We start from the raw sequence: 8,956 nt of genomic DNA on the forward strand, positions 1-8,956 counted from the left end.
ATTCAACGTGGTCCGCTGTTTCAGGGTCTATTGCGAATCTTGGTGAAAGTATTATCCACTATTTCAGGACCTATACTTTTGTACCTTGTTCCACTTTTTCAGGAATTGTCGCTGTCCGCTGTTCCAGGGTCTGTTGTGAATTTTGCTGAATTCGCCGCTGTCCGTTTTTTTCAGGATCTGCTATTGATTCATTCTGGAAGTATTGTCCGCTGTTACAGGACTTATACTTATATCCATTGCCATTTGTTTCTGCACTTTTTTCAGGCATTCAGTCTGGAAGTCCTAGTTCCGGTGGAATTTTTTGATTTATTCCTTTCGGAATAAAATCTGGCTTTTTGGGTAGCAAAGAAATTTGCCATTCCGGTTGAGACCCCAGTTAATTTTTACATAAGTAAAAATGAGTCAAAAGAATATATTTTGAGCTGCACCGAAATGTGTACTCTTTATTTATACTCTTAAGACTAACTTATTACATGGTTCTTACTTACATTTATACTAACTAGTATGTTTACTCGTTACTAGTTGATAGTTTGTTAAGATACAGATTATATTATTTGTTTAGGTTTGTTTACATATACATGATACATATATATATATTGCTTGCTTAGATACAATTGCTTTTTTTAAGGTAAGGTTGTTCTGGTATTCAAACTCAATGTTGTTTTGATACTTGTTTGTTTTGGATTGTTTGTTGTAGTGATAGTGCATTTCAATTGTTCCAACTCAAGGTTGTTTCTACAGTCTGTTTACTGAGACAAAAGGTTGTTTTGATGTTTGTTACTATTATAAGGAATACATTCCTTAACTCGCGTTATCCTATATATTTAATTCGTGTATACTGAGCGCTAACCTGCCAACCACGGCTACCCATTTTTGTCAAATATTTCAATACAGCTACACATTTTTTCTCTATGCACTAACACCAACGCACATTTTCGGGTTATTTTTTGTTTACCTAAATGCGATGAAAAAAAGTTTCTTTCATTTCTTGATTTATTTGAATGAGTGCGAAGGAGAAAACATAATTGTCAACAGTGCCGAAAGAAAAACCCAAAAAGGGTAATAAAACAACGATTGAAGTGCTGAACACAATGACCGCGGCAGACTGCAGCAGCACAACAGTGAACTGAAAATGGCATCGTGAAGGCTGCTACATGAACATTTGTAAGAAGGCAGCAACATAACAATGGCCGGTACACACAAAACAACGCAGTTGTCCATTTTGTATGTACACAATTTCATTGTGGCCATACTAATACCTTACACTTCAATGAAATTTTAATATTTTGTTTAAAGTGAAAATTTGTATGCAAAAAAATAAGTAAATATGTAAATATGTTTGTTTTAAATTATCAATTGTTATTACAAATGATATAATAGAGCAATTTTATGCTTTTATTTGTAAAATAATGTCAAATTTGTTAGAGCTGTGAATAATTTTACATTTTACATATTAGTGGCATCACCACTGTACCTCCTCTTTCTACTGTCACCTCTACTGTCGTCCTACTGCTGTTGGCAAATATAAGAATCCCTGCAAGACGGGTAGCTGTTAGCAAACGTGTAAGCGACTTGTTATTGTTCACTTTTGCATTCGTTAAAATATTTGTTACTTTTGTTCAGTAAGTGGGAAAAAAGTAACACATAGCTATTTAATGTTCAATGGTTTTCTCGCTTTAAACAATGGCAAATATCGCATGCTGCCTTGTTCTAACAGAATACATACATTTGTTAGCAAATCTCTTCACAGTTACCTATAACATATAAACTTGTTAGTAGGAATAAGCAGTAACAAGATTATTTGTTACCCATTTGTTACTTCTAGCAAATTCAATTCTTTTAAATACAATTCAGTTGTTTTTATTATTTCGCTTTATTTAATAATAAAATCAAAATAATCAAATATTTACTTAAACGTATACATATATATGTATAAGAAATTAATTATAAAATATCAAATTATAAAATAACGAACTTACCTCTTAAAAATCTAAAATAAACTGCGCTTTTCGTTTTTTTCTTCTTGAAAAATTGGGCATTCGTCTCTCCTATTCTAACAAGTTAATAATACAATATGTTTAGAATGTCGATAATTTTTCTCTATCTTACTTACGTATTCTCCCATTCAATTGAAAATTCCAGAAAATGTAACAGTGTTAGTGAACAGCTGAAGATGTTTCAATGTGTTTGTCTGTTACCACCGTCTTGCAGGGATATGATGGAGTTAGCGGGAGCGACAACTGTCGGCCTGCAGTCATGTGGTCGTGCAGCTGTCAAAATAACTGTGTCAATAAGAACGTGTGTATTTTAATATTTGACAGATGTTGTTTGCAGTCTGTCGCGGTCATTGTGTTCAGCACTTCAAAGACGCATGTCATGTGCTGAACACAATGAGTATTTGTCTTTTATTTTCAGGTATCAATAATGTTTTTCTTTAATAAATCTTTTGGAAAGTTTTTCACCCTGCTTCAGTATTTCGCCCTTTGTTAAATATATATGAGATAATTGAATAATTTAAACAAAGAACAATTTAACATCATTTTTTAAATTTTACTGTACTGTCATATATCCTGACAGACGAGCAGAATTAATGCGCCTTAAGCAATGTTAATGCGCATTGAAATTTTATGGTGACAGACGGCAGACTTGTGAATTTAGACAGCTGATAGTGCAATTTGTTTATTTATTAAAACAAAAAGTGAAATAAAAATGAATAAGACAAATTATTAATAGAAATTTTGGTATTTTTGGAAAATCAATATAAATTTAACGTAAAAATTCGTTTATTATTAACTACGTTAAAATATAATAGAGTGAAATAAAAAGCAATAACTGATTGTATTGCGGAAAAAGTGTGCGAAAAAGTTAAGAATATTGGAGAAATGGATAGCAAACTGTGCGTTGTTTATTTTCTGCCATCTCAAAATATTAAAATTTGTTTTTGTTAATATACTTGCACATAATTTAATTAGCAATATAAAACTGCTTAAAGGTTGGTACGCAGCTCTCAAGTAATTGCTCAAGAAAAAAATACATTATTTCTCAAGTAATTTTGAGATTGGTTATGCATTGTGAATGATCTACATTAGAAGAGCAAGAGAGAATAAACAAAGAAAACAAACTTTGTGCGAAATATGTATGTGTGTACGTGTATGGTAACATAAATATTTTCATTGAGATTTGAGAAATGTTGTTGATTGGTAGGTTTTATACAACATTTCAAAATGGAATATACTTCATAATAATGATTTAAACTAATTTAGGATGAATTTGACGATTACTTCGAATTTCCTTCAAGAAACAATTGTTGATTTTATGTTTCTTCGCAAAACCAGGTTTGCCATATTCACATTTTACTGAAAAAAGTATCAAAAATTAGTACTAGATTTCTTGAGAGCTGCGTACTAGCACAAGTAAATTTATCGCAGGAAAGTTTCTTGACCGTTTCTTAAGCGTTTTTTTTATGAAGTTTTTACGTTTGCATCTATTGCATTTCTATTTGTTTGTTTATGTAAGTATGTGTGTGTGTGTGTGTGACTAATCGCGATGTAGGGATCCCTACACGTGCAATACTGAAATAGCTGATATACATACAGTGTAGACATACATGCATACATACTCTGTATGTATATCAGCCGTTGTAATGCTCGAAAATTCCACGAAAAAATGCTGCGGCTCTCAAGATATCTTATTCTTATTAAACATCGAAAATATAGTGGAAGTAGAAGAAAACAAGTGCAAGTGAAATAAAATTAAAGTTAATATAAGTATTTCGAAGTGGAATATATTTTGAAACAATAAAAAAATAAGTGAAATGAAAAGAAGAAATTTTGATAATTGTCTTTCTAAAGAAAAAAGGACTTTCCAGTCCAAAATAAAAGTTATACAAAAATGTTTGAAAGGGGAAAGTGAAAGTGGAAGTGTAAGTTCTAGTGCGTTTTTTGAAAGGATTCCTCTTGTAAACAATAGGGAACCTGATCCTTCAGTGGTATGTATTTCTTAGATTGTCGAAAAGGCTGAGGTTTTGTAGTCGATCAGAGAGTGCAAAGTTCTCTTAAAACGAGTGGAGCAGTCAGTGTGCCGCATGACCGGCGAAGTGATTGACAAAGAGCTGGACGACGTCGCTAGCACTTTTCCGATGGAGTCGCAAGCAACAGTTGCGGAAGTGGAAAATAGACTGCAAAGCCAAGACTATGCCCAAACAATGGTAACCTACAAAATAAAATATAATAAGTTTACTACTAGTTGCAATACTTTTACTTCTTTTAAGACTACAATCCTCCATAAACTTAAAGGCGCCAGTGATAATGTGGCAGACGTAATACCGAAGGTTTTCTCAGATGAGCTCTTGATTGGATATAATTGGGATGGCAGATGGAGCAAGAAATCCCTATGCAAGTTGGCGCTGGTTGATACCATTTTAAAAAGTACATACATATATATAATTTCAACTTAATGTTTACTTAAAATGTTTACTTATATATGTATATTTTTCTTTTAATTTAGATGTGTTTCAACAACAAGGGTGTAGGAGTTTCGAACAAAATATAAAGCGGTCAATACTGCTCAGCCATCACAGATTAAAGCAGCGTACTTATTTCAAAAACAAACGGAAACAATAATTAAATTTAAAAACTGAACAAATTAAAACAAAAAAATGTAGCTTTAATTATACATTAATTTTTTTTTATTTTTGTACAATTTTTTTATAATATTATATGAATTAATAAATGAATGAATATTACATGAATCAAAATGAATTTTTTTTCTAAATAAACTAAATTACAATAAACTAATAAATGCATAATTTTTACATGTGCTTACATCATATATGACTGCCACAACCGCATGATATTTACATCATATGTGATAGACACACATGCATGATGTTGACATCAAGCATAACAGGCATTCATGACAGAGATTTATATCATTAATCACACAAGTTTTTATTCTAAACACCGTTGGAGTGAGCAGAGTAGCTATATGTTGTTCAGGTTGTTAAACCCAGTATGTAAGAAAGAAATGCAATGTCACATGTATACAAAAGTTTTGGTCACCTTTTTCATATTGCCCTTAAAAATGTGATAGAAACTTGCACTGAGCCAGTGACAGAAAATTGTGACAAAAGTGATTGTCATAAGATTGATCATATGATTATCATCGTTCTTGTAGGGAAGGCACTTGATTACACAGGTCCACAAAAAAAATCGATGAAAGGTTTCTTTGACCAAACATGGTGTATTATATGTATTTTGGGCCGCTGAAACCGAATCTGAAGTCCGTTTCGCTCCATCACGTCAGGATTTTTTCCTAACCTCAAAATACATGTCGGATTTTACTTGACAGAAAAAAATTAAAAAATATTAACGGATTTAGCTTAATTTTGGGATAGAGGGGTTTTGAGGGGTCCCTGATTACGAAATTAAAGACAAATTTTCAAAATACAAAATGGCGGATCCAATATGGTCGTCAAAATTCATGACTTTTCAAAAAATTCTTCAATTTTTAAGAAATTTTTCAATTTTTATAAAGTTTTGTATCAAGGGATTTTCGAGGTCACTGATTTCGAAATTAAAGGTAAATTTTCAAAATACAAAATGGCGGTCAGAAAAAAAATTCTTGAATTTTCATTAAACTTTGTACAGAGGGGTTTTAGGGCCCTGGAGGATTGGTCAACAAAAAGGCTGATTCGTTTGTATTAATTTATTTAATAGTAGCGAGTTTTTTTAGTTTCAAATGGTCTTCATCGTGCTTTTCTTTTATGTGGATTTGAAGTCTCCCTTTTTAGTGACCAACAGTAGTCTGCTAACATGTGGTCATTGCATACCCCCTGATGTCTCTTTTCCATCTCTTGTAAATCCTGGTGGAATCTCTCGCCCTGCTCTTCACTAAAGTCACCCAAGAAGAATTTCTTAAAAATTGAAGAATTTTTTGAAAATTCAAGAATTTCGACGGCCATATTGGATCCGCATTTTGTATTTTGAAAATTTGTCTTTAATTTCGTAATCAGGGACTCCTCAAAACCCCTCTATCCCAAAATTAAGCTAAATCCGTTAATATTTTTTAATTTTTTTCTGTCAAGTAAAATCCGACATGTATTTTGAGGTTAGGAAAAAATCCTGACGTGATGGAGCAAAACGGACTTCAAATTCGGGTTTAGCGGTCCAAAATACATACATTACACCATGTTTGGTCAAAGGAACCTGTCATTGAATTTTTTTGTGGACCTGTGTTTTTTATGATCACGAATACAATAACCACCATAACGGTTGTTTTTCTGTACTGTATTCTTATGACATATTTTTCTTTTATTTGCTGCATTTTTGTATGCAGTCAACTGATAGTGGACTGTATATTATTGTTCAAGTAATTTGAACAGTAAATTCAACTAAATGCACGAAGTTCTTGTGCATTACAAAGTTGCATTAACATGGGTCAAATGCGCAAGTAAATGTAAATTAAGCCCGCTAATGTATATTAGCGCTGTCGTCTGTCAGAATGTTTGAGAATAATTATTAATATCAATTGTTTCAATATCGATCGATCAAACATGTATTCTCTCTCTCTGTTGATTGATCATTCTGTACAGTGTATTTCGTTTTCATTATAATGAAAACAATAAATAATTTACTAATTACACTTAATTTTTATATCATAGTATCATATTTTAAATTATGGTGTCTAAATTCATACTTGCCCATATCCATTTCTTTTTTTTATCAAATCTTTTCTGAAAGCTTCAATTGCTTAATCTATTGTAAATTTCCTTTGTATTAGTATATTATTTCGATGTTTTTTCTATTCTTCATATAATTATTGTTTTTGTTGGTGTTGTTGTTGTTGCTGTTAAATTTTTGTTTAAATGGTTGGGAATCATCCATCATAATCCATTTTCAAAATTTGTAAAGCGCCTGCATAATAAAAGCCCTTTAGTATATCTCTTAAACAATTGAAAGCCCTAGGTCCTCTGCGTTATTTTTTTGAAAAATGTGTGGTGCTGTATTTTCTCTAAATTCTGCGGTAATCCTTTACCATACTGATTTTTTGCGTCTTTGAAAATATTTGTTATCTTATTATTTATATTTGTTATCAGTCCATTTCTCGGGTTAATAAAGCCCATGTATCCAAAATATATGTTTTCAGTTTAGAAATAGAATTAAATTGACGATATTCCTCGTACACCTTTCTTACATCAGGAGAACAAGCTGGCCATTCCAAAAGATTGATATTTTTACGTTGAAGCCATCTTTTCGTTGGCCTGCTCGTATGGATTCCTGCGTAGTCTTGTTGAAAATAGAAAGAGTTTTATGGATGACTGTGTATATAGGGTAGCAGATTTGCTTCTAATACTTCCAGGTACTCGGAACTATTCATTCGGCAAGAAGGGAATGCCAACGGTACTGTCTCAGAATTTGAAAGTGCGCTCCAAGCCATAGGTGAGCTTCCGCCGATATTGCAATTTAAAAAATATCGCGGTTTTTATCGTAAATACATATCTCTAGTATCCCAAAAAGTGGTCTAGATCATCAAGGTTGAACATTTTCTCATCGGAAAAAATTACCAATAGTAAAGTTTTTTTGTAAGCACTTTGTCTACTTTCCTGCAACTGTTTTATTAAAATATTTTCTTAATCTTACCTGATGGCAGTCTTTATTCATGTGATTTCGAGCAAAACTGAGATGAGAGTTTATGGTGTGGTTTTAATAGAGGCGCTTTCTGCTTTTGCTCACTTAAAATTTTAGGTTTTCGTTTCACCGTCAGATTGCTAAAACAGATGCAGAAATTTGGTTCTTTATAACTAATTTATAAGATGGAGTCATATGTAGAAGTTCACGCAAGTGAGGAAAGTTCTCTGATCGCCATTCATTTGGGAGTGGCCAGAAACGATTCTTTTACATATGACTCAAGCAGCTCACTACTTCCGGTCTTTGACCAAGTATCCTCTGGGTAGCTAAGGACATCCGTTCGAAGGTGAGCTAAAGTGAGAAGGCGAAACATCCCCTGCATAGGGTTGTGCGCTGGGTTTGGGACCCGCCAAGTAAAAAAAACACTCCAATGAAAAAACAACAACAGCCTCGGATAAGAGATCTCCCTTTTGATGACGACCATGGCAAATGAAATAAGGACTACGAATTGAGGGCATGCACCCGGAACGTCCGGTCTCTTAATTGGGAAGGTGCCGCTGCCCAGCTGAATGATGTCTTCGTAAAAATAAAGGATGACATCACCGCCGTTCAAGAAATGCGATGGACGGGATAAGGACAGAGACGAGTAGGTCCTTGTGACATTTACTACAGTGGCCATATAAAGGAGCGCAAGTTTGGTGTTGGATTCGTGGTGGGAGAGAGACTCCGTCGCCGAGTACTATCATTCACTGCGGTGAATGAACGTCTAGCCACAAACCGCATCAAAGCGAGGTTCTTCAGCATATCGCTGTTTTGCGCCCACGCCCCGACGGAAGAGAAGGACGATGTGACCAAAGATGCTTGGAGCGCACTTATGAAGGATGCCCCCGCCACGATGTCAAAATCGTGCTTGGCGACTTTAACGCCAGGGTGGGCAAAGAAGGTATCTTTGGCACTACGGTCGGTAAATTCAGCCTCCACGAGGAAACATCCCCAAATGGGTTGAGGCTGATCGACTTCGCCGGGGCCCGAAATATGGTTATCTGTAGTACTAGATTCCAGCATAAGAAGATTCATCAAGCTACCTGGCTGTCTCCGGATCAAAAAACTACCAACCAGGTCGATCATGTTGTGGTAGATGGAAGACACGTCTCCAGTGTTTTAAATGTGCGTGCGCTCCGAGGTCCAAACATCGACTCGGACCACTATCTTGTTGCAGCTAGGATTCGCACCCGCCTCTGTGCAGCAACAAACGCACGCCACAACAAGGGAGGTTCGACGTCGAGAAGCTGCAATCACAACAGACAGCCGAACGATTTTTCTACTCG

General features: G+C 34.3%; 1 pseudogene; it reads left to right on the forward strand.

The window, feature by feature from the left end:
- The first annotated feature begins 4,048 nt into the window (after positions 1 to 4,048).
- Positions 4,049 to 8,956, forward strand: part of LOC120766794 — a 49,027-nt pseudogene continuing 44,119 nt past the window's right edge.

The sequence above is a fragment of the Bactrocera tryoni genome, chromosome 1, assembly GCF_016617805.1.
Source record: "Bactrocera tryoni isolate S06 chromosome 1, CSIRO_BtryS06_freeze2, whole genome shotgun sequence".
NCBI classification, from domain to species: domain Eukaryota; kingdom Metazoa; phylum Arthropoda; class Insecta; order Diptera; family Tephritidae; genus Bactrocera; species Bactrocera tryoni.